At 39.8% G+C, this 23,165-nt stretch overlaps 1 protein-coding gene across 1 annotated transcript in view; it reads left to right on the top strand.

The window, feature by feature from the left end:
• The window catches only part of ZDHHC2 (zinc finger DHHC-type palmitoyltransferase 2), a 67,655-nt gene that overhangs the window by 8,299 nt on the left and 36,191 nt on the right, over positions 1-23,165 (top strand). The gene's annotated exons all lie outside the window — the stretch shown is intronic.

Below are 23,165 nucleotides of genomic sequence, written 5' to 3'. Positions count from 1 at the left end.
TTGACTTTTCATCTGACTATGACTTTTAAATTGAATTATGAATATTAGTGCCAAAAATGTTAAAAATCATATTTATTTGGGAGACACTGGAGCAAAAATATCTGCTGCATTTATCATCTCAGCGCTCCTCTGCACTCTGAAATGCATACTTGACAGCAGTTCATTTTAGATATGTTGTTGATTACATTTTTAAATGCAAATGAAAGAGAAGTGCTTTTATAGATGACTGAGCTTTATTTCTTTGCCAGTTTTTCTCCACCGTGTCCTGAAATTTCTCCTCATGTGGAATGTCAATTAAGCTTTCCTGCTATACTTAAAATATTTCGACCTCTAGGTTTATTCAGTAACATTGCTACCCTGGAGAAACAGAATAGTCCAGATCAGTGTATCAATACATTAAACACCAAGCAAAAATAAAAGAAAAAAATCTTTTTCTCTACATCCTTTAAAACCAAATGTCCCAGTAGTTTCAAGGGGTAGTTTATCTTCATGATTATAATAGGTATAATCCTTGTAAAAAGCATTTCATGTATTTCCAAGAACTTTATAGATTTATTTGATTATTAACTTCATGAAATTTGGCAGACCAGAATCCTTTGTAATGCATACCTATTTTCTTACATATAGATAAAATTAAATTTCTATCTCTGTTGATCGCATTATGTAAAAAATGGATTTTCACAGTATTTGAGTATGTTTGGGATGAGGTGACTTAAAACCCAGACTAGACTGTGTTGCTGATGGTTTTGGGGGGCCCAAAGGTCAGCTCAGAAAAGGTAGTAAGTGGCCAAATCTGAAGTGGGGCTTTCCACCAAGTCTGTAAGGATGTGAGAGATGGTGCAACTTGAAGTACAGTCTCTGTAATGTCTGTATAATTCACACTGGAAATACGAAAGATAGCCTGCGCCGAAACAGCTGATGCTGAGCCCTAAATGAGAGACACCTGGTACCATTTACCAACCAAGAAAAAGATTTCAGTTTTATGAGCCTCAAAGGTGAAAGTTCTAAGCCAGCTCTGAATTGCAGGGGCTAATTTGTGATCAGGTTTTTTCCACCGTGGACAACTCCATGTGACATGTTCTAAGAAGAAAGGCAGTAAGGGATTTATGGTGCTTAACTATGAGTAGTGATTATCCAGGGCACCTCCAGGGGGTTCATTAATGTGAAAGGATGAAGGGCAGAGACCAGCTGGACTTAATCAAGGTTTCAATTAGAGCCTATTTTTAATGAAATGCAGCTTATTCCAGGACTAGAACACACTATAAACTAAAATATGCAGAACTGAGAGCTTTATGTTGGTTGGAAGGGATCCTTATAGGCCCCCGTAATCTTGCATTTTAGCAAGCAATTTTAATCCAAGAGTTGAATGCATTTCAAACCGTCCATATTTCTTGACTAGCTCTTTATTCCTTCATTCAAAAATATTTGTTCATGGCTCTTAGAATTTACATTCTAGTTGGAGGATAGAAAGAACAAATCAGAGACAGTGGAACAGAGATGGTTGGGGATGGGGTGACCGTGGATCAGCGATGGTATGGAGATGTGGGAACAGATACGCTGAGTAAGCAGTTGCACCGATGAGTTTGGCATTTGGCAGAGAGTCTGGACCAGAAAAATTGGGGAGTCCTCAGCATATAAATCAATTTAAAGTCTTAACCTTGGATACATTTGTTCCACCAAGGGAGAGAATGTAAATTAAGCAGAGACGAGAACCAAAGATGACCAACATTGAGAGTTTGGGAGATGCATAGGAACGAGCAAGGAAGACTGAGAAGGGATTACTAGTGAAGTAGAGGAAAACTAAGAGGCTGTGGGGTCCTGGAGCCTGGGGAAGAGAGGGTATCAAGGAGGAGGGAGCAATCCCAGTTGATAAATATGTTCAAATGGGAAGTAAAATAGGGACTGAGAACTTAACAGTGAGAGATTAAACTCTTGTTTGATTACTATGCTCTGAAGACCCCTTGAATTTAATCTCAAAAGTTCTACCAAAATGAAAAACATATACCAGTGTGTGAGTTGATGGGATATCTGAGTTTGTTCTATCCAAATTACAGAGATTTTGTTCTGTTAGGCAAGCCTAACTTTCTTATATTCTGAAGATAACCTGTAGAAAATTTCATGAGAGCAGTAACCGTGTCTGGTTACCATTGTAGCCTGGTGCCTGACACAGAGTAACATTCAAGACATAACTTCTCTTTAATGAATGGGTGCTCACTGAACTTGTTAATTGACCCTTTTGTGATCACAGTAGACATTTCAAGCTTCGGAGAACATGAATCCTTTATGAGAGAATTATCTGCTTCAGCTTTTTATTATTTGATCACTCAGATGTTCATAAAGAAGTTTGTAATGTTTTTACAGTTTCAGTTTATTATGGGCCAAGTTGTACCGTCACCCCGCACCCTACTCATGTTGAAATCCCAACCCCCAGTACCTCAGAACATGACTCTATTTGGAGACTGAGCCTTTAAGGAGGTAATTAAGTTAAAATTAGGTTGTTAGAATGAATCCTAATACTATATGATTGGAGGAAATTTGGACACACATGTAGAGTGACCATGTGAAGACACAGGGAAAAAATGGCTGTCCACAGGCCAAGGAAAGAGGCCACAGTAGAAACCAAACTTGCTAAATCTTGATCTTGGATTTCTGGCCTCTGGAATTGTGAGAAGATAAATTTCTGTTGTTTAAGGCACCCAGGCTGTGGTACTTTGTTATGGCAGCCCTAGTGAACTAATACATAAATGTAACAATCAAATGCCTCTTTTTTTCCTTTCTGAATATTGAAATGTAATCATTTATAGGAGAAGGCAATGGCAACCCACTCCAGTACTCTTGCCTGGAGAATCCCATGGACGGAGGAGCCTGGTGGGCTGCAGTCCATGGGGTTGCTAAGAGTCAGGCACAATTGAGCGACTTTACTTTCACTTTTCACCTCCTGCATTGGAGAAGGAAATGGCAACCCACTCCAGTATCCTTGCCTGGAGAATCCCAGGGACAGAGCCTAGTGGGCTGCCGTCTATGGGGTCGCACAGAGTCGGACACGACTGAAGTGACTTAGCAGCAGCAGCAGCAATCATTTATAATAAGGATTTAGATGACAAAATTAATTGTATAACCCATTTGAAAAGTTATAATTTAGACTATGCAAAAATATTTGCCCCGATATACTTATAAAATAATTGCTAAAAAAATAAGTGACATGCATTTTCAGGAAGCACTCAAAGTCAGCCAACTTTGTCCAGAGATGCTATATTCGATTTTAAAAGTTTTCAGATAACTAAAATCTCCCCTGCTAATGCTAAAAGTTTAACCCATTTTAGATTAAACAAAAAAGACTTCCTAAAAGATTGCAACTTCCCCTTCCTCACCTCAGCCTTCTTAAATAGAGTATGCTGTACATAATTTAACTTCAATTTGAGGCCATCAGTCTGAGACAGATGTGTGTATGAACTGAATATCCAAAAATATCCAAGACCCTTGAGGTCCTTGGATTTTACGTTCATAGTTTCATCTATTTCCTATTGACTGTAAAAGGCCAAGGAGGCGTGGAATTTGTCATTTTGCCTAGACGTTCTTCTGAATCTCAAACACTGAGAATCTGGAAGGACACATGAATGAACCACTTCAGTGGAAATGCTTAGCTAGACATCTGTATATCAATAAAGCTTTGTTTTTCTCTACTTACCATTTCTGAGCTCACATTTCTGAAAAAATTAAACAATGAAAACTCTTCATTGTGGAAATAACCAGAGATGAGAAAGAAGACTTTATCTGCAGGTGAATATTACCTCAATTTGTGGTTTGAGAATAGTCTCTGGAGCAGATGATTTTTAAAATTTGTATTGTGGTAAAATATACATAGCATAAAATTTTACTGTGCTAAGTGTACAGTTCAGCGGCATTAAGTACATTCACATTGCTATGCAAGCATCATCGTCAACCATCTCCAGCACTGTTTCATCCCAAATGACACTCTGTACCCATTAAGCAGTAACTCCCTGTTCTCCCTGTCGGCCAGCCTTCCCATTCTGCTTTCTGTTTCTATGACGGACTGTTCTAGGGACCTCGTATATATGAAATCATGTATTTGTCTTTTTTTGTCTGTTTATTTCACTGGAGCATATGTCTTTAAGGTTTATCCACGTTGCAGCATGTGTCAGAATTTCTTAATGATCTATTCCATTTTATTATATACCACATTTTTAAAATCTCTTCATTTGCTGGTGAACATTTTGGTTGATTCCACCTTGGGCTATTGTGTATGATGCTGCTGTGAACATCCATCTGCAAATACACATTCAAGTCTCTGATTTCAGTTCTTTGGGTAAATGCCTTGTTGTTGTTCAGTCGCTAAGTTGTATCTGACTCTCTGTGACCCCATGGACTGCAGCACAACAGGCTTCCCTAAATTGTTGGATTATATGGTAATCGTGTGCCTAATTTTTTGAGGCCCACCAACTGTTTTCCTGGAGTGGGTGATTTTTGTTGGAAATGTGATTCCAGAGCTGCCTATGAACATATTTAAATTTAAGGGTCCCTGGAAGTGTCTGTGAGGTCCGTATCAATGTCACCAGCACAGTTTTTAACTGCCTTGCCCTTTCACAGTGCTGCAGCAAAGTTGGTGGTTGTGGGACTGTGACTAATCCCATCTTGTCCATGCAGCAGACTTTTGCTGGGGGCTGTGTCCCTCATGAAAAGGCTGGCCATCAGGTGCGTGTTGAGACCTGCTGGCCGACTGTACATAGTCTAAAATTCAACAACAGTGTTTGGATAACCAGAACACTAACGCTAACTGGTAGAAATTTTAGCCTTTCAAAGAGCAACACGTTAGCGAGTTTAAAGGGTCCATACAGGGGTAAACATGAGCTGGTGGGGCGCCATGGGGGAAACATACATGTGTCTGTGGGAGTGTCAATAACCTACCTTGTTAATTATGAGCTAGATCCTTGTACACACCACAGAGAGGAAACACGATTCATGAATGAATAGCAGACTGTTTGTTTTGTCTCCAGATCTGGGGTAACTGACAATGGTTTTAGGAACAGAAAACAAAGATCAATATATATAATTGGTGGAGAGATACAAGTAGGAAACATGAGCTGCGGCTCCCACGTTGAGCAGAGGAAGAGACTCAGTCCAAATATTGATGACTGTCTTACTCAGCTCTGTACATGATTGTGTAGCACTTCCCGTTTACATTAATGAATACATCTAGTCTATAATTGGGTGGTGTTTGTGTACTACTGTGCTCTAACTCCGTGCCTTAGAGCAGTAGTTGTGCATCCCTTTCATCTGTGACCTGCCAGTTTATGATTATATTAAATTTGCTTTTGCTGCAACTGGATATATGTTCTATCTCTGCAATTACTGTCAGGCAGACTGAGCTGGTGCTGTTGATAAATGCAGTGTAGCACAGGGCTGTGATTTGCTTCAAGTAAGAGGAAGAATATAGACTGTAACTCAAGCTGAGATCAAAGAAAGATTGTGTGTGTGAGAAGTTTACTTCATGAATAGATGACAGTAAAGTTATAAGTAAAAATACTGCTTCTTGGTGATCTAGACTGAAGGGAACCATTCTGCAGTGCTCTACTGTAGTAATTATTGCTGCTGCTAATGTTGTTTTAAATCTTTTAATTCACCCCTTTACGTGTGCCACTGTTAATTCTATTCTGATGAGCATCATAAGACTGAGGTTGGAATTATAGCTTTGCACACTTCCTTTCTCTGGAGGACTACAGAAGTGTCAGATAACTTACAAAGAACCTGGAAATATTGGTTTAATTTTTCAATATGTTATATGTGCTCTATTCTAAGTACCTTGATGATTTGGTACTCAACATATAGCTGCGAACCCTGGGAGACAGTTTTAGAAGGTCATCTGTTTCCATAGAGAAGCAAACAAGAAATGTTGATTTTTCTACTTAATAAATCATAAAGTGATTGTTTGGTCCTCTGAGTATACCAGGTAATAAGAGATTGATCTAATGACATTAAAAAATAAACTACAAAAATTGTTTCCATATGCTTTTATATGTGTATTTTTAAATGCTGAAATATCCAAAATACAAGTGGGATTTTTGCTTATTACCAATAAATACTCACATATATAAGAAACACGAGTGGTTACATTGAGCAAAATAATAACTAAGGCCGTTCCAATTCTAAAATGTGGGTTCTGACTAATGAGGGGGATGTTTACAGGATCGAAAATCCCTGCTTGACCTTCTCCCCAATAGTGGGCAACCATTATTTGAGGACCAGGCAGACCTTGGCTGGGTCCCTCACGGCTCTGACAGTAAAGAATCTGCCTGCAAAACAGGAGACTCAGGCTCGATCCCTGGGTCAGGAAGATCCCCTGGAGGAGGAAATGGCAACCCACTCCAGACCTCTTGCCTGGAGAACTGTGGACAGAGAAGCCTGGTGGGCTGCAGTGCACAGGTCAGCAAAGAGTCGGACCAGACTGAGCACAGCACATTATAGACCTTGTCTGAAGATGTAGTGTCCACACCAGCCTGGCTGGTTCAGAGGGGTCGGTCATGCCTCCGTGGCCAACCCAAAGAAAGGCATCTGGAATTGGAAAGGAAGGGGACTGGAGTTGAAAAGACCCAGGCGTTGTAGGAACTTGAGCTGAAGAGGAGGGACCCATACCATTCTAACAGAATAAATAAACTCATTTGCACTGAAAGCTGCAGAGCTTGCTGGCACCAGGAGTCTCCTCTATTTTAATTGAGACAGAGGGATTAGAGGATTCCAGTGAGTAAGCTTTGAAGTAAGGACACTAAGCCAGGGACCAGCCCCAAGATCAGATTTCATTGTTTAACAGCCCTGCTTAGTACACTCAGTGAGCCAGGGGTTGTCTTTCTCTTTGCTAAGGCAAAAGTGGTAGCGAGTTCTTTCAGGGCCAGAACTGGTACATCGGAAGATCAGCACATCCCCAGTGGTTGAGTACAGACATTCATTGTGTTCCCAGCCTTCCTCTAGAAGAGTTCGAAGTGAAGTGAAAGTTGTTCAGTCATGTCCGACTCTTTGTGACCGCTTGAACTATACGGTCCACAGAATTCTCCAGGCCAGAATACTGGAGTGGGTAGCCATTCCCTTCTCCAGGGGATCTTTCCAACCCAGGGATCGAACCCAGGTTTTCCACATTGCAAGTGGATTCCTTACCAGCTGAGACACAAGGGGAGCCCACAAGGGAAAGTTAAGAGTTTATGCCAGATGTTTCCATAGAGCTTCTTAGGTATTGAGAGGAATGATTTGGTCAAATTGCTAAAGAAATGTGGAGAGAAATAGAACTTCTGACTTAGAAAAGTTTAGCAGTAAGAATTACAAATTCCCATTCCGGGATGGCTGTATGGTTCCACCCTTCTTCATCATCAGTTTCTACAAGTGAAGGATGTTCCTGTCAAGGAGTGTATCTGGGCAGCCAACCTTAAGACTGAGCTTTCCGTCTATGGCTGAGAAGCGGGGACAGGAAGCCCCCATGCCATCCACCAGTCTTCCCTGCATCACCTGCTCACTGTCATCCTGGAAACCCGGAGCTTGCTTCCTTCCCCAGCTCTTGAATTGAGAGCTTAGGAAAGCTAAACTCTTAAGCACTGAAATATAACCAAATGTTTGCATTTTTTGTGCCCAAAGTTTGTAAAATGACCCGTTTCCAGGTTATATTTAAGTTGGCCGATGGAAGAAGTGTGACAAAAAGAGGACATCTTAAACCCTGATCTCTAGGGCATCCCTCATCAGGAGTACCAGGTGGCAGCCCAGATGCCAGTGTGTGGGAGCAACCGGAGAAAGAACCACTCCCCTGGACGAAGAAGCCTGGGGGGCATTCACCAGATGTCACAGATCCTGGGGGCCAGGGGGAGTCCTTGAGAGGGTTTTGGAGCCAGGCAGACTTGCTGTTTAGATCCTGTGTATGTCAGTCGCCCAGTCGTGTCTGACTCTTTGCAACCCTGTGGACTGTAGCCCCCCAGGCTCTTCTGTCCATAGGATTCTCCAGGCGAGGATACTGGATTGGGTTGCCATTTCCTTCTGCAGGGCGTCTTCCCAACCCAGGGATTGAACTCAGGTTTCCTGCATTGCAGGCAGATTCTTTACCATCTGAGCCACCAGGGACGCCCCATCTAGATCCTAGTGTCATAGATTATGACTGAATGACATTAGGAAAGTTACTGTACTTCTGTGAGCCTGTCTTCCCAGGTTTCAAGATTATGATAGTAATACCTTCCTTACAGATTGTTGTAAGGTTTCAATGAGATAAACATTTGAAAAAATTTAGTGCAAGTCCTGGCCTATAGAAAGCATTTAACAAACCACTGCATTCCTCTAGTTTATTCTCATCCTTGTCATTTGACCATCACCCCTCACTTGAGGCCCTGTCACCCTCCCCCTCAGTCTTTACCCCTCTCAGGCCTAAGTCTTTATTTATTTAGGCTGTGCTGGGTCTTCGTTGCTGCACTGGCTTTTCTCTGGTTGCGGCAAGTGATGGCTTCTCTTCGTTGTGGTGCATCGGCTTCTTACTGCGGTGACTTCTCTTGCTGCAGAGCCCAAGCTCTAGGGCACGTGGACTCAGTAGCTGTGGCTCCTGGGCTCTTGAGCACAGGCTCCATAGTGTGGCACATGGGCTTAGTTGCTCCACGGCAATCTGGAATCTTCCCAGACCAGGGATCGAACCAATGTTCCTTGCATTGCAGGTGGATTCTCAATCACCGAACAACCAGGGAAGTCCTAAGGCTGCAGTCTTATTTCAGAGAGTGTTACAGGCTGAATTATGTCTTCCCCCAAATTTCTTCGGTTGAAGTCTTAACTTGCAGGACATCAGAATTCACAGATAAGGCCTTTAAAGAGGTAATTAAGTTACAATGAGGTCATTAGGGTGGACCCTAATTCAATATGACTGGTGTCCTTGTAAGAAAAGGAAATTTGGATCTAAAGATGGACAGGAAGAAAACTCTATGAAGATACAGGAAGATGATGGTGATCTACAGCCTAAGGAGAGAGGCCTCAGAAGGAATCAGTCCTAGTGACACCTGGATCTCCAACTGGATGCCTCTAGGGCTGTGAGGAAATAGCTGTTTGATGTAGAAGTCACCCAGTCTGTGGTACTTTACCAAATTGACTAATACAGGAGCCGTCACTAAAGACTTGGGGTGGGAGGGATATCTGCTCTCATAGCCTAGCAGGTAGGGAAAGAGAAAGAGGGCAGCGTCCTGTCTGCCTGATAGAAGGGAGGGGAGTGTGGATGCTGCAAACTCAAAAAAGGCTCGCTTGACACCGAGTAGCGAATTTTTGTAGTATTGTTCATTGATAATTTTGTGATGTTGTTTCAGGTACATTAAGCATTACAGAGGCTCCTGGTGGCTGATATGGAAGCCTGACCACCCAGATAACACATGACTTGAATAACCTCTGGATCATAATATGTTTGGTTTTTTTACAACTTTTATTAGAGTATAGTTGATTTCCAGTGTTGTGTTAGTTGCAGGTGTACAGCAAAGTGGATCAGCTATACATATACATTTATCAATCTTTTTTTAGATTTTTCTCCCATACAGGCCATTACAGAGTATTGAGTAGTATTCCCTGTGCTATACAGTAGGTTTCTTATTATCTATTTTATGTAGAGTGTATGTGTTAGTCTCTCAGTTGTGTCTGACTCTTCATGGCCCCATGGACTGTAGCCTGCCAGACTCCCAGGGACAAGAGCCTGGTGGGCTGCCGTCTATGGGGTCGCACAGAGTTGGACACGATTGACGTGACTTAGCAGCAGCAGCAGCAGACTCCTCTGTCCATGGGATTTCCCAGGCAAGAATACTGGAGTGGCTTGCCAGAATACTGGAGAAGGAAATCCTTCTGTAATGGATCTTTCTGAGGAATCAAACCCGCATCTTCCGTGCGTCCTGCACTGCAGGCAGATTCTTTACCATTGCTGCTGCTGCTGCTGCTAAGTCACTTCAGTCGTGTCCGACTCTGTGCGACCCCATAAATGGCAGGCCACCAGGCTCCCCCGTCCCTGGGATTCTCCAGGCAAGAACGCTGGAGTGGGTTGCCATTTCCTTCTCCAATGCATGAAAGAGAAAAGTGAAAGTGAAGTCACTCAGTTGTGTCCGACTCTTATCGACCCCATGGACTGCAGCCTACCAGGCTCCTCCGTCCATGGGATTTTCCAGGCAAGAGTACTGGAGTGGGGTGCCATCGCCTTCTCTGCTTTACCATTGACTTCTTCCCAAATCACACAATTCCTCCAGTCCTCACAGTGAGATGCTGATGCCTGCCAAGCCCTGTCAGAACATGAACTGGCCTTGGTTGGGTGGGGGTAGGGGCAAAGCTGAGAGAAGAGCTCTGGAAGGAATAGAGAAAGAATATGTAGTTTTTTTTTAAATTCACTGATTTAGTGTTCTCTCATTATGTTAATTTGCCCACATTGTAATTCACCCGCTTTCTTTTTTTTTTGCTTATTCATTCATTTTTCCAGCAGTTTATTCCCATCTACTTGGTATTTCACTCCTGCAAGCTAGAAGTGCATCGTGTGCTTCTTTCTTCAGATTGTTTATAAAACTGTTAACACTCAACTTTGGGGAACTCCTCCTCTCAACGTTTCACTGTTTAGCGATTTATTGTATTTATGCTCCATAATCAACTAACATCTAGTGAGCTCCTCGTAAGTACCAGGTTCTGTTCTAGGTGCTTTTGCTTATATTACCTAATTGATTTCTCAAAGCAGCCCCATGAGTAAATATTAAGGTAAGGCTGAGTTGAGGGTAAATACTTCGGCTGAGATAAAACATCAACCCCAGGCACAGCCAGGAGTCAGACCTTGGTGACGGACATGGAAAAGGAACAACGAAAAAACAATTACAGATTGTGCTAAGAAACTGTGTGGCCAGAGTGGCTGAAGTGCAGAGCATGAGATGGGGAGTGGCATGAGATGAGGTTATCAGCCAGGAAGGCAGGGACTTCAGTTGTCAGTAAAATCACAATGACGTGTGAGGATCACAAAGGAAAATGCAGTTTGATAAAGTTAAACATGTAAGTAAATTTGTTGTAAAGAAAATAAATTTTAAAACATAGGAAGAAAAGAATGCAGTTGAAATTCAACTGAAATATCAATGTGAATAATGTATTTGTCTTCGGGCTGTCATTAAAATGGTCTAGCAGCAGTGTCACCAGTATTCATGGGACTGATTTGATGTATTTCCCCCACTGCCCCAATTCTGAGCTCTATTACATTCAAAGTGAACTGATGCTTCTTGGAAAGTACCCCAAAGGACAGAGGATCTTGCTTCAAGGGGTTTTCACTGGCCAGTTTCACCAAAGAATTCACTGTCAGCTCAACAGAGCCTTTCCAAAAGAGAGCAATGAATTCTTTTAGAGTAACTTGAGTACTGAGATTTAGTAGAGAGAATATTGGTGACCTTGATGGGACTGATAGCAGTGGAATGTTGGGGGTGCAGAACCAGCTGGTGTTGATCAAGAAAGTAACCAGAAATTAGGGGGCAGAGGCTGTGCATTTGGATGATTGTTAAAATAAGTTTTCCTGGGAAAGGACAAGCAAAATGGAATGACAGCTAGAGACATGAGATCTCAAAGGAGGGAGATTGTTAGGACAGGAGATATTAAATACCTTTGTGGTGCTATTCCTGTTTCCATCTTAATTTTCTGAATCTGAGCCTCTTCTGTTAGGTTAATTGAAATTGTTTTACTGTTTTAATGTCCTTGTTTTGTTTTGTTTTTTTCATCAGTTTCAACTTCTAACTAAAATGGTCCCATAAACTCTTAAGCTTTTTGAGAAAAGGGGTAGTCTCACTTACCATCTTATCGTCAGTGCTGTAACTATGGTATAATCAGTGAACGTTTTCCAATAAATGAGTTAAAGATCAGCAGAAAAAAATAGAGCTTGGCTGTAAAGTCATCCTCACTAGAACCAGTTCTTCACTTTTGATGCTCTTCATTATCAGACAGAATCTATGGGGCTAAGATATGCCTGTGTGAGACTGCCCTGGTGGATTTATAGAGAAAAGGTACTGTGTTTATGCAATACAAGCAAATGAGTCCTCCAAAACAGAGAGTTTGAATTGGAAGACAAGGAAAAGAAAATTGAAATCAAGAGAAGAAATAAAAAGATCACAGCAGTATACATTTGTGTTGAAAATACTTAAAACCAAATTGTTCTGGAAAAAAATTATGTAACTGTTCTTTGCTAATTTAAGAGAGAAAGTACTTTTTTTTTTTTTTTTTTACCTATTATGAAGGCAGGTTTTAGTATCTGAAGTTTTGGGTTTGGGATGTACTCAGGACTAACAGTTGAACTAGGTTCAAGTTACTGACAGTTTAACAGTGGGGGAGGGTGAGTGCTACTTATCAATAGGTAACCTTTTTGACAGCAAACTATCGATTGTGTAATCGCCAAAGCAAAACTTTTAAAAAACCAGTTGGTAAAATATAGGACTGGATGGATCTTTGAGATGAACCTTCACTTTTAATCAAGATGAAATTTAAATCAATCTAGACTGAATTGACTCTAATATTTTTAGAGCTGCTTAGAGAATAGGATTGGAGAGCATCTCTAGGCAATCATGTGGGTGTATATACAAAGTTAATTTGGATAGGATTATTTGTAGTCAAGTTTTTAGAATATGACAAAGTATTTTGTTGTTTTCTGTCTAGCAGATATATACATTTCATTTGCTAGCCATAATTCCAATTTATTTATAATCAATAATAAACTTAGCTTCAGAATTGATACAGAAGATCAACACTTGTCTTAATAGACTATTTCCAAAATTAAATTAGATTACAGATTCAATGTGTGATGATTAATTTTATGTGTCAACTTGGCTAGGCTATGGTAGCCAGCTGTTTGGTTAAAGATCAGTCTAACTGTTGCTGCTTTATTTTATTTTATTTCATTTTATTTTATATTGAAGTATAGCTGATTAACAATGGTGTAGTAGTTTCAGGTAGACAGCAAAGAGCCTCAGCCAAGCATATACATGTGTAAATTCTCCCCCAAACTCCCCACCTGTCCTGGCTATGTGAAGCCATTTTTAGATGTGATTAACATTTAAGTCAATAGACTTTGGGTAAAGCTGGTTACCTTTTAGAATGTAGGTGGGCCTCATCTAATCAGTTGAGGGCATTAAGAGCAAAGACTGAGATCCCTTGAAGAAGAGGCACCTCTGCCTCTGGACTACTATCAGATCCAAGATTGCAGTGGTATCCCTGGCTCTCCCACTTGCCAGCCTGCTCTGTAGATTTTGGGCTCGCCAGCCCCATAACCATGTAAGGCAATATTTAAATTAATATTCATTCATTCTCTAACCCTTTTCCCTTTCTCTTTCTCCCTTTCCCTCCTCCCTCCTTCCCTCCCTGTCTCTCTGCACACATGCGCATGCGCATGCAAACACACACACACACCCATTGGTTCTGTTTCTCTCTTTTTAAAAAAAAATTATTTTTTAATTGAAACATAATTGCTTTACATAATTTTATTGTTTTCTGTCAAACATCAACATAAATCAGCCATAGATGTATGTAATGTCACCTCCCTCCCATCTCCCTCCCCATCCCACCCCTCTCGGTTGATACAGAGCTCCTTTGAGTTCCCTGAGACATACTCTGGAAATTTCCATTGGCTATTTATTTTATATATGGTAATATAAGTTGCCATGTTACTCTCTTCATACATCTCACCCTCCCCCCGTGTCCATTCATCTGTTCTCCATGTCGTTTTCTCCATTGCTGCCTTGCAAATAAATTCATTGGTACCACCTTTCTGGATTCCATATATATGCATTAGTATACAATATTTATATTTCTCTTTCTGACTTACTTCACTCTGTATAATAGGCTCTAGGTTCATCCACCTCATTAGAACTGACTCAAATGCATTCCTTTTTATGGCTGAGTAATATTGTGTATATGTACCACAACTTCTTTATCCATTCATCTGTTGATAGACATCTAGGTTACTTCCATGTTCTAGCTATTGTATAGTGCTGAAATGAACATGTATCTTTTTCAATTTTGGTTTCCTCAGTGTATATGCCTAGGAGTGGTATTTCTGGGTCATATGGTAGTTTTATTCCTAGTTTTTTTACGGAATCTCCATACCATCTTCCATAGTGGCTGAATCAGTTTACATTCCCACCAACAGTGCAAGAGGGTTCCCTTTTCTCCACACCCTCTCCAGCATTTATTGTTTGTAGACTTTTGATGATGGCCATTCTGACCAGTGTGAGGTGATATCTCATTGCAGTTTTGATTTGCATTTCTCTAATAATGACTATATTGAGCATCTTTTCATGTGTTTGTCAGCCATCTGTATGTCTTCTTTGGAGAAATGTCTATTTAGGTCTTTTTCCCACTTTTTGAGTGGGTTGTTTGTTTTTCTGGTATTGAGTTGTATGCTTGTATACTTTGGAAAGTAATATTTTGTCAGTTGTTTCACTTGCTATTATTTTCTCCTCTTCTGAGGGTTGTCTTTTCACCTTGTTTCTAGTTTCCTTTGCTGTGCAAAAGCTTTTAAATTTAATTAGGTCCCTCCTGTTCAGTTTAGTTCAGTTCAGTCACTCAGTCGTGTCCAACTCTTTGCAATCCCATGAACTGCAGCATGCCAGGCTTCCCTATCAATCACCAACTCCCGGACCTTTCTCAAACTCATGTCCATTGAGTCGGTGATGCCATCCAACCATCTCATCCTCTGTCATCCCCTTTTCCTCCCACCTTCAATCTTTCCCAGCATCAGGGTCTTTTCAAATGAGTCAGTTCTTCGCATCAGATGACTAAAGTATTGGAGTTTCAGCTTCAGCATCAGTCCTTCCAATGAATATTCAGGACTGATTTCCTTTAGGAAGGACTGGTTGGATCTCCTTGCAGTCCAAGGGACTCTCAAGAGAGTCTTCTCCAACACCACAGTTCAAAAGCATCAATTCTTCGGTGCTCAGATTTCTTTATAGTCCAACTCTCACATCCATACATGGCTACTGAAAAAACCGTAGCTTTGACTAGACGGACCTTTGTTGGCTTGTTTGCTTTTATTTTTATTTCCATTACTCTAAGAGGTGGCTCACAGAGGATCTTGCTTTGATTTATGTCATCAAGTATTCTGCCTATGTCTTTCTCTAAGAGTTTTATAGTTTCTGCACATACATTTGGGTCTTTAATCCATTTTGAGTTTATCTTTGTGTACAGTGTTAGGAAGTGTTCTAATTTCATTCTTTTAAATGTAGCTGTCCAGTTTTCCCAACACCACTTATTGAAGAGGCTAACTTTGCCCCATTGTATATGGCCTACTTTGTCAAAAATAACGTACCATAGGTGCGTAGGTTTATTTTTGGGTTCTCTTGTTCCATTGGTCTGTTTTTCTGTTTTTGCGCCAGTACCATACTGTCTTGATGACTATAGCTTTGTAGTATAATCTGAAGTCAGGAAGGTTGATTCCTCCAGCTCTATTCTTCCTTCTCAAGACTGCTTTGGCTATTTGGGGTCTTTTGTGTTTTCACATGAAGTGTGAAATTTTTTGTTTTACTTCTGTGAAAAATGCCATTGGTAATTTGATAGGGGTCTCACTGAATCTGTAGATTGCATTTGGTAGTATAGTCATTTTCACAATATTGATTCTTCCTATCCAGGAACATGGAATATCTCTCCATCTGTTTATGTCATCTTTGATTTCTTTCATCAGTGTCTTATAATTTTCTATGTACCATTCTTTCATCTCCTTCGGTAAGTTTATTCCTACATATTGAGTTCTTTTTGTTGCAATAGTGAATGGGATTGATTTCTTAATTTCTCTTTCTGATTTTTCATTGTTAGTATATAGGAATGCAAGTCATTTCTGTATATTGATTTTGTATCCTGTGACTTTGCTAGATTCACTGATTAGCTCTAGTAATTTTCTGATAGTATCTTTAGGGTTTCCTATGTATAGTATCATGTCATCTGCAAACAGTGAGAGCTTTACTTCTTTTCTGATCTGGATTCCTTTTATTTCTTTTTCTTCTCTGAATGCCATAGCTAGGACTTCCAAAACGATGTTGAATGATAGTGGTAAGAGTTGACACCCTTGTGTTGTTCCTGATCTTAGGGGGAATATTGAGAATAAAGTTTGCTGTGGGCTTATCATATATGGCCTTTACTATGTTGAGGTAGGTTCCCTCTGTGCCCATTTTTTTGAAGAGTTTCAATCATAAATGGGTGCTGAATGTTGTCAAAGGCTTCTTTTGCATCTATTGAGATTATCATATGATTTTTATCTTCCAGTTTGTTAATATGGTGTGTCACATTGATTAATTTGCATATGTTGAAGAATCCTTGCATCCCTGGAATAAACCTGACTTAATTATGGTGTATGAGCTTTTTAATGTGTTGTTGAATTCTGTTTGCTAGAATTTTGTTGAGGATTTTTGCATCTATGTTCATCAGTGATATTGGCCTGTAGTTTTCTTTTTTGTGTTGTCTTTGTCTGGTTTTGGTATCAGGGTGATGGTGGCCTCATAGAATGAGTTTGGAAGTGTTCCTTCCTCTTCAATTTTTTGAAAGAGTTTCAGAAGGCTAGGTATTAGCTCTTTTCTAAGTGTTGGATAGAATTCACCTGTGAAGCTATTTGGTCCTGGGCTTTTGTTTTTGGGGAGAATTTTTAATCATAATTTCGATTTCAGTGCTTGCAATTGGGTTGTTCATAATTTCTGTTTCTTCCTGGTTTAGTCTTGGAAGATTGAACTTTTCTAAAATTCTGTCCATTTCTTCCAGGTTATCCATTTTATTGTCATATAGTTGCTCGTAATAGTCTCTTATAATCCTTTATATTTCTGCATTGTCTGTTGTAACCTCTCCTTTTCCATTTCTAAATTTGTTGATTTGATTCTTCTCTTTTTTTTCTTGATGAGTCTGGCTAAAAGTTTGTCAATTTTGTTTATCTTCTCAAAGAACCAGCTTTTATTTTATTAATCTTTACTATTGTTTCTTTCATTTCTTTTTCATTTAGTTCTGCTCTGTTTTTTATGATTTATTTCCTTCTGCTACTTTTGGGCTTTTTGTTGTTGTTCTTCTTCTTTTTCCAGTCATTTTAGGTGTAAAGTTAGGTTGCCCATTTGATGTTTTTCTTGTTTCTTGAGTTGCTATAAACTTCCCACTTAGAGGGCTTCCCTTGTGGCTCAGCTGGTAAAGAATCCGCCCACAATGTGGGAGAGCTGGGTTCATCCCTGGGTTGGGAAGATCCCCTGGAGAAGGGAAAGACCACCCACTCCAGTATTCTGGCCTGGAGAATTCCATGGACTGTATAATCCACGGGGTCGCAAAGAGTAGGACACAACTGAGCAACTTTCACTTTCACTTCCCTCTTAGAAGTGCTTTTGCTGCATCCCATAGGTTTTGAGTTGTCGTGTTTTCATTGTTATTTGTTTTTAGGAATTTTTTGATTTCCCTTTTGATTTCTTCAGTAACCTGTTATTTAGAAACGTATTGTTTAATCTCCATGTGCTTGTGTTTTTTACAGTTTTTTTTTCTTGTAATTGATATCTAGTCTCATAGTGTTGTGGTTCTGTTTCTCTGGAGAACGAACATACAGGGGTTGAAGAGCTTTCTCTATAGAGGGCCTGATGGTGAATATTCTGGGCTCTGCAGGCTGTACTCTGCCTGTCACAACTACCCAGCTCTCCACTGCTGCAGAGAGATAGCTGTGTCATGAAGGAGTGTGTCTGTGTTCCAAAAAACTCTGTTTAGAGAAACAGGTGGCTGGCTGTATTTGAATTGAGAACTGTAGTTTACTGACCCTTGGATTAAATGTAACTTGATAATTCACACAGAAGAGATAAGTGAGGTATATCTTTTTTTTTTTTTTTTTTTTTAGTGTGTATTTTTAAGGATGTTTACTTAAGCCAGGTTTGGAACAAGAAGCAGTGTATCACCCTTTGGTATGTTCGGGGTTATTAGTGGCTGACATTCTGACTCTGCATCCTTGGTTTTATCTGTTTGATTTTTATACAAGAATTTCTTAAGGATCAATACTACAACAAAAGTATCACACATCAGTTCTAACCTGATAGCTGAGCAGTCAGCCTTTTCTCTAACATCCCAGTTTGTTTCTTAGAGGAATGACTAATGAGGGAGGAAGTGGGTTAAGCTGTAGAAAGCGTAGCTGGAAGACACAACTGGCTGCCCAGTCGACCAGCCTTGAAGTTTCTTGATGGTTCCAGGTTCCAAGATGTAATTCTTAAAAGCTTTTATTTGACTCTTGCCAAAAGGAACATTCTTGCTAATACTGGTAATAATTTATCATTCCTCCTCTCTCTCTTCCAATATACCACCAGTGCCAAGAAAGTACTTTAATTCTTTAGGCTCTTTCAACAAGGCAGAGGTCTTGTTTCCTCATTGTACTGCAGTTAATCAGGGAGGAGTTTTACATCCTGCAGGTAGATTGGAATATTAGAAATCTCCAAAGCAAAGTATTATCATGGTAGGCTAAGAAACCCGAAAGAAATTAGGCTAATCCAAGATAAAACTAGGCAGATACACTTCTGAAATGAAAATTAAAATCATGTCCCACAGTGTGACTATCCTGTGTATTTAGGTGGCCACCAGATGGGCAGGGGAAGTATTTTAGGGTAAGAACAGTGGTGCTCGTATTGCCAGCTGTAAACTACGTCTAATTCTCTGGAATGATTATAAAAAGTAGGCTTTTTTTTTTAAGTCATTGTTTTTATTCATTATGTTGAACAGATGGTGTCACATCCAATATAGGTCTTGTCTCTTTAAAGTGAAGGTCTCGTGTGGACTGACTGCCGTATCAGCAATAGGATTTTTGTGTCTCCTCATCACCCTCTGTAAGGATGAGTCCCACCATCTTTGTTTCTACTCCCAAGTTTCTGGAAGGACACATCTATATTAAAGGCAAGATATGAAATCTAAGTCATTTTTCACCTTTTTTTTTTCACTTTGTAAAGCCTGTTTGCAGTCAGAATTTTGCATGGATGTCTTTCAGAGGTTTGTACAAATATAACTTGTCTCTTTGTACTTTTTCTTCATTCATGGTCCCTGTTCCTCTATGATATCTTTTACAATTAGTGTTCACAAAATTAACTGTCATGTATTATAATTGCTGGTATATTTGGACGGCTTACTGTGTGCCAGGCTGTGTTAAGTATTTCACACTTATTACCTCTTTTAACTCCACAGAAGCTCTAGTAATACTGCATTTGTTACTCCTACACTGACTTCATGATGGAATATCCGTTAAATAGGGTCACTGTGAAACTAGTGGGAGGCAGAGATGGAGTGGGGCTTCGCCTGTCTTCATCTGGAGTCTTTGCTCTTTAGTTCTGTTATGCTTGGTAAGGTTCTTTATGGTTTTGACACACTGACCTATTACAAAATAAGATACTAAAGAAGACTCAAAATTAAGAGGCAAAACCTTATAAACGTATAAAACCTTTCTGTCTTCTTTTAAAGTTGCTTGAAGCCCAGTTGAAACCAGTTCCTTCTTCAAGATTTTCCTTTTTTAGGGGATCAGGTACCACTTGGTCTTCTGTCCCTGCTTTGTGTAATGCGGTGTTGTCTTCACTTCTGGGGGGTGTAGGCCAGCAGGCATTGCAGATAGGTTGCTTTTGGTTCTGCAGATTGCTAGTTGAGTTTCTACAGTGTGCTAAGATGACAGGTGAAAAAAATAACTCTGTTCTTGAAATTTCCGAGTCCACAGAAGAAAGAATTGTTTCTCACAGGTCTGCATTGGGATTCCACTTGTACGTGATTCAAATTCATGATGTTTACTTCTGTTTGTCAGTGTTTTCATTCGGCAAACATTTATGAAACAGATGCTCTGTGCTAGTTGTTTTGCTTCAAAAAGGAACTAATTTTAATAAGATTCAGCAGAGCCCAAAGTCATAATATTTTCGTCACATGCATAAAACTTTAAAATTGAAAACAAAAATCTCAGATAGAAATAACTAATATGCTGCTCATTGTGACTTGTAGTAAAGCTCATCTGCCTCCATTTTCTTTTAATAAAAATATAAATAGCTATGTTCATTTACCTCAAAAACTGGTTATTAGAAAATATAGTAAAGGTGTTTATAAGAGATTCGAAATTTCTATATGTGTGCAGTTGGAGAATAAGTATCAGCCTAATTTTTAAACAGACCAAAATGAAATTCTGTGAAATAAGTAATACTGGATAAAACTCAAAATTCACATTAAAATCCAGTATTATTTTTGGAAGATCTGTCATAAATATGATCAGTATTGCTATTTAATTCTCACATTGATATAAATAATTTAAAATACATTTAACTTAACATCTATTTTTTCCAAAATTGAGCCTGTATTTTCCATATATTGTCTTTATATATTAATCTATATGTATTGGAAACATGAGTAAATAACCTTAAATGGTTATTTATGAATGAAAGAGAAAATAACATTGTATTCTATGTGGTTTTGTCATAGAGAGGGATACTGAAACTGACAGCTCCTCCCCTAAGTTGAAAATTATGACAGGGACTTTCCAGGTGGTCTAGTGGTTAAGACTCCAAGCTTCCAGTGCAGGGGGGCTTAGGTTTGATCCTTGGTCAGGATTCTAAGTTCCCACATGATGCTTGGTGCAGCAAAAAGAAAAAAATTACAAGATAAACCATTGACCTCATAATGAGGTAAACATGGTTGCAAGAAGATCAATTTCCTCAGTAAAATAAAGCACAACCAAGTGTGGTCCATACATATGTTAATGACATAGGTCAGTTTCAAAGTTTTGGCACTGCCATTTAAAGAAAGTGTTAGTCATTCAGTCGTGTCCTGACTTTTTGTGACCCCATGGACTGTGGCCCATCAGGCTCCTCTGTCCATGGGATTCCCCAGGCAAGAATACTGGAGTGGGTAGCCATTTCCTTCTCCAGGGGATCTTCCTGAACCAGGGATCGAACCCAGGTCTCCTGCAATGCAGGCAGATTGTTTATTTTTACTGGTATTTATTAAGTCATTTGAAAGTAGTTATACACAACTTTATTTAGAACATATGTAACAAATATGGGATTACTTCACAGAGTATATAAAAGGCTCTCAAAAACTAAAAGAGAAGAGATAGAAAAAATCAGAGGGGATAGGAAAAACCAATCATTAAATTTTTTAAATAAAAATTATTTTTTAAAGTTCACTAGTAATCAGAGAAATGAATACTAAAACAGTGATTTTTATTTTGGGCAAAATGTTGACAAAAATTAAAGACATTTTACACTCATAGGAAATTTGATAGGCTCAGAATTTTTGTGGAGTATAATTGATACAACCTTTTTGGACTTTCACATTTTACTCTATAAATGTTATCAGAATTATTTTCCATAAACATGCATCCACGAGTAAATCATTTAACTGAAAAAAAAAATCTGTGAATTTTGAAGTACATTAAAGAAAAGCAAGCTGTGAAGGACAGAAATAGCTCTTCAGAAGATACCTTTGAATGCATATCCAGCCAATATAGTAACAGTCCAGGGCAAAAAACATATTACCTCATACTGATCATACTTTTTCTTTTTAATGTCATTTTGTTTTACTGTTTAGTTCTGACAACTAGAGTCATAGGTTAGCAAATACATTTTCATTAAAACGCCAGAACCTCTGGAATGGTCATTAAGGGTCATTCATACATAAATGCACAAATGGATTCAAATTGCTTTTGCATTTCCTTCGATTAGCTGCAGGGGTAGAAATTTTGATCCAAGGAAGAACTGTAGTTAATTTTAGAGCATTTTAAAGAAGGGGAAGTCAGGGCCCAGAGAGAAATGCGTGACAGGAGTAGTGGGGTTGGACAGAAAAGACAGCTCTGTCCTTCCTCTGCCCTACATCAGCCACTTTAGGGATTCTGTGAGAAAGTGCCCTCTGACTCCCTCTTGCCTCTGATGAGCAAGCACACTTGTGTTACAGGCCATTTGTAAGTCAAAGATCATCTCATTCTGCCTGTCCCATCCTGGGGATCAGGAATGTTAGCAGAAATTGAAAGACCAGGAAATATTTAAAGGAGCCACATCAAGATTGGTGAGAAATCTGAAGATCTGCCTTTTAGATTTTCTGTTTATAGCTACAGATTGGAAGCCTGTATATCATAGGTAGGATCCACAGGAGGCTCATTTCGGCACACCCTGATCTTACAGTCGTTCTTAAATCAGTCCAGTAAGAGAATGGGCTGCTCTCCAAAACTGTGGTTCCCACTGGCTCGAGAAATGACTGAACTGTAGCCCTCCTGGGAAGGAGGTTGGTCTGATCAGGTAATCTTAAAAATCTCTCACAGCATTACCCTCTAATTCCGATGTTACTAATGCAAATGAAATTATACTCCAGGACAAAGGCTGAAAATCCTGTCTGCCTTTTAGTAGCTGAATAAAAACAAAAATGCATCAGGAAACAAAGTCAAATCTAGACTTGCTACTACTGAGATAAGGCAGACCGTCCCGAAGACTTGAGTACAAATGGAGGGAGACCGCATGGGAAACAAAGCAAACGGACCATGCAGAAGACTTAGAGAACATATAGTTGCCAAGAGGGAAGGATGAGGGGCGGGGTAGTTAGGGAGTTTGGAATGGACATTTACACACTGCTATTTTTTAATGGATAAACAACAAGGACCTACTGTTCCCTACAGGGAGCATAGCACAGGGAACTCTGCTCAGTGTTATATGGTAGCCTGGATGGGGGAGGGTTTGGGGCAGAATGGTAGTGATTGGTGGTTTAGCCACTAAGTCATGTCCAACTCCTGCAAACCCAGGGACTGTAGCCTGCCGGACTCCTCTGTGCTCTGTCTATGGGATTTCTCCGGCAGGAATACTGGAGTAGGTTGCCATTTCCTTCTCTAGCTGGGAGAGGATGGATCCTTGTATATGTGTGGCCGGGTCCCTTTGTTGTCCACCGGAAACTATCACAACGTTGTTAGTCGGCTGTACTGCAATGTAAAATAAAAAGTTTAAATGGCAAAAACAAAAACAGAAAGAAAGGAAATGGCTAGGGTTACTGAGTCGGGTTTCTTGTCCCAGCTGGTTTGAGCTCGTGGTCCCAGTCCTCATCTACCTGCCACCTTGCAGTATTCACAGCAGCCCCTCAGAGACGGCAGTTTCTCGGGCCCCTCGTTGTACGGTAGGAAGCAGTTAGCCATTGGGCATAAGAATGTGTACTTTCAGAAATCC

Source organism: Bos taurus, chromosome 27 (assembly GCF_002263795.3).
Source record: "Bos taurus isolate L1 Dominette 01449 registration number 42190680 breed Hereford chromosome 27, ARS-UCD2.0, whole genome shotgun sequence".
Lineage (NCBI taxonomy): Eukaryota > Metazoa > Chordata > Mammalia > Artiodactyla > Bovidae > Bos > Bos taurus.
This window is presented reverse-complemented; position numbering and strand designations above follow the sequence as displayed.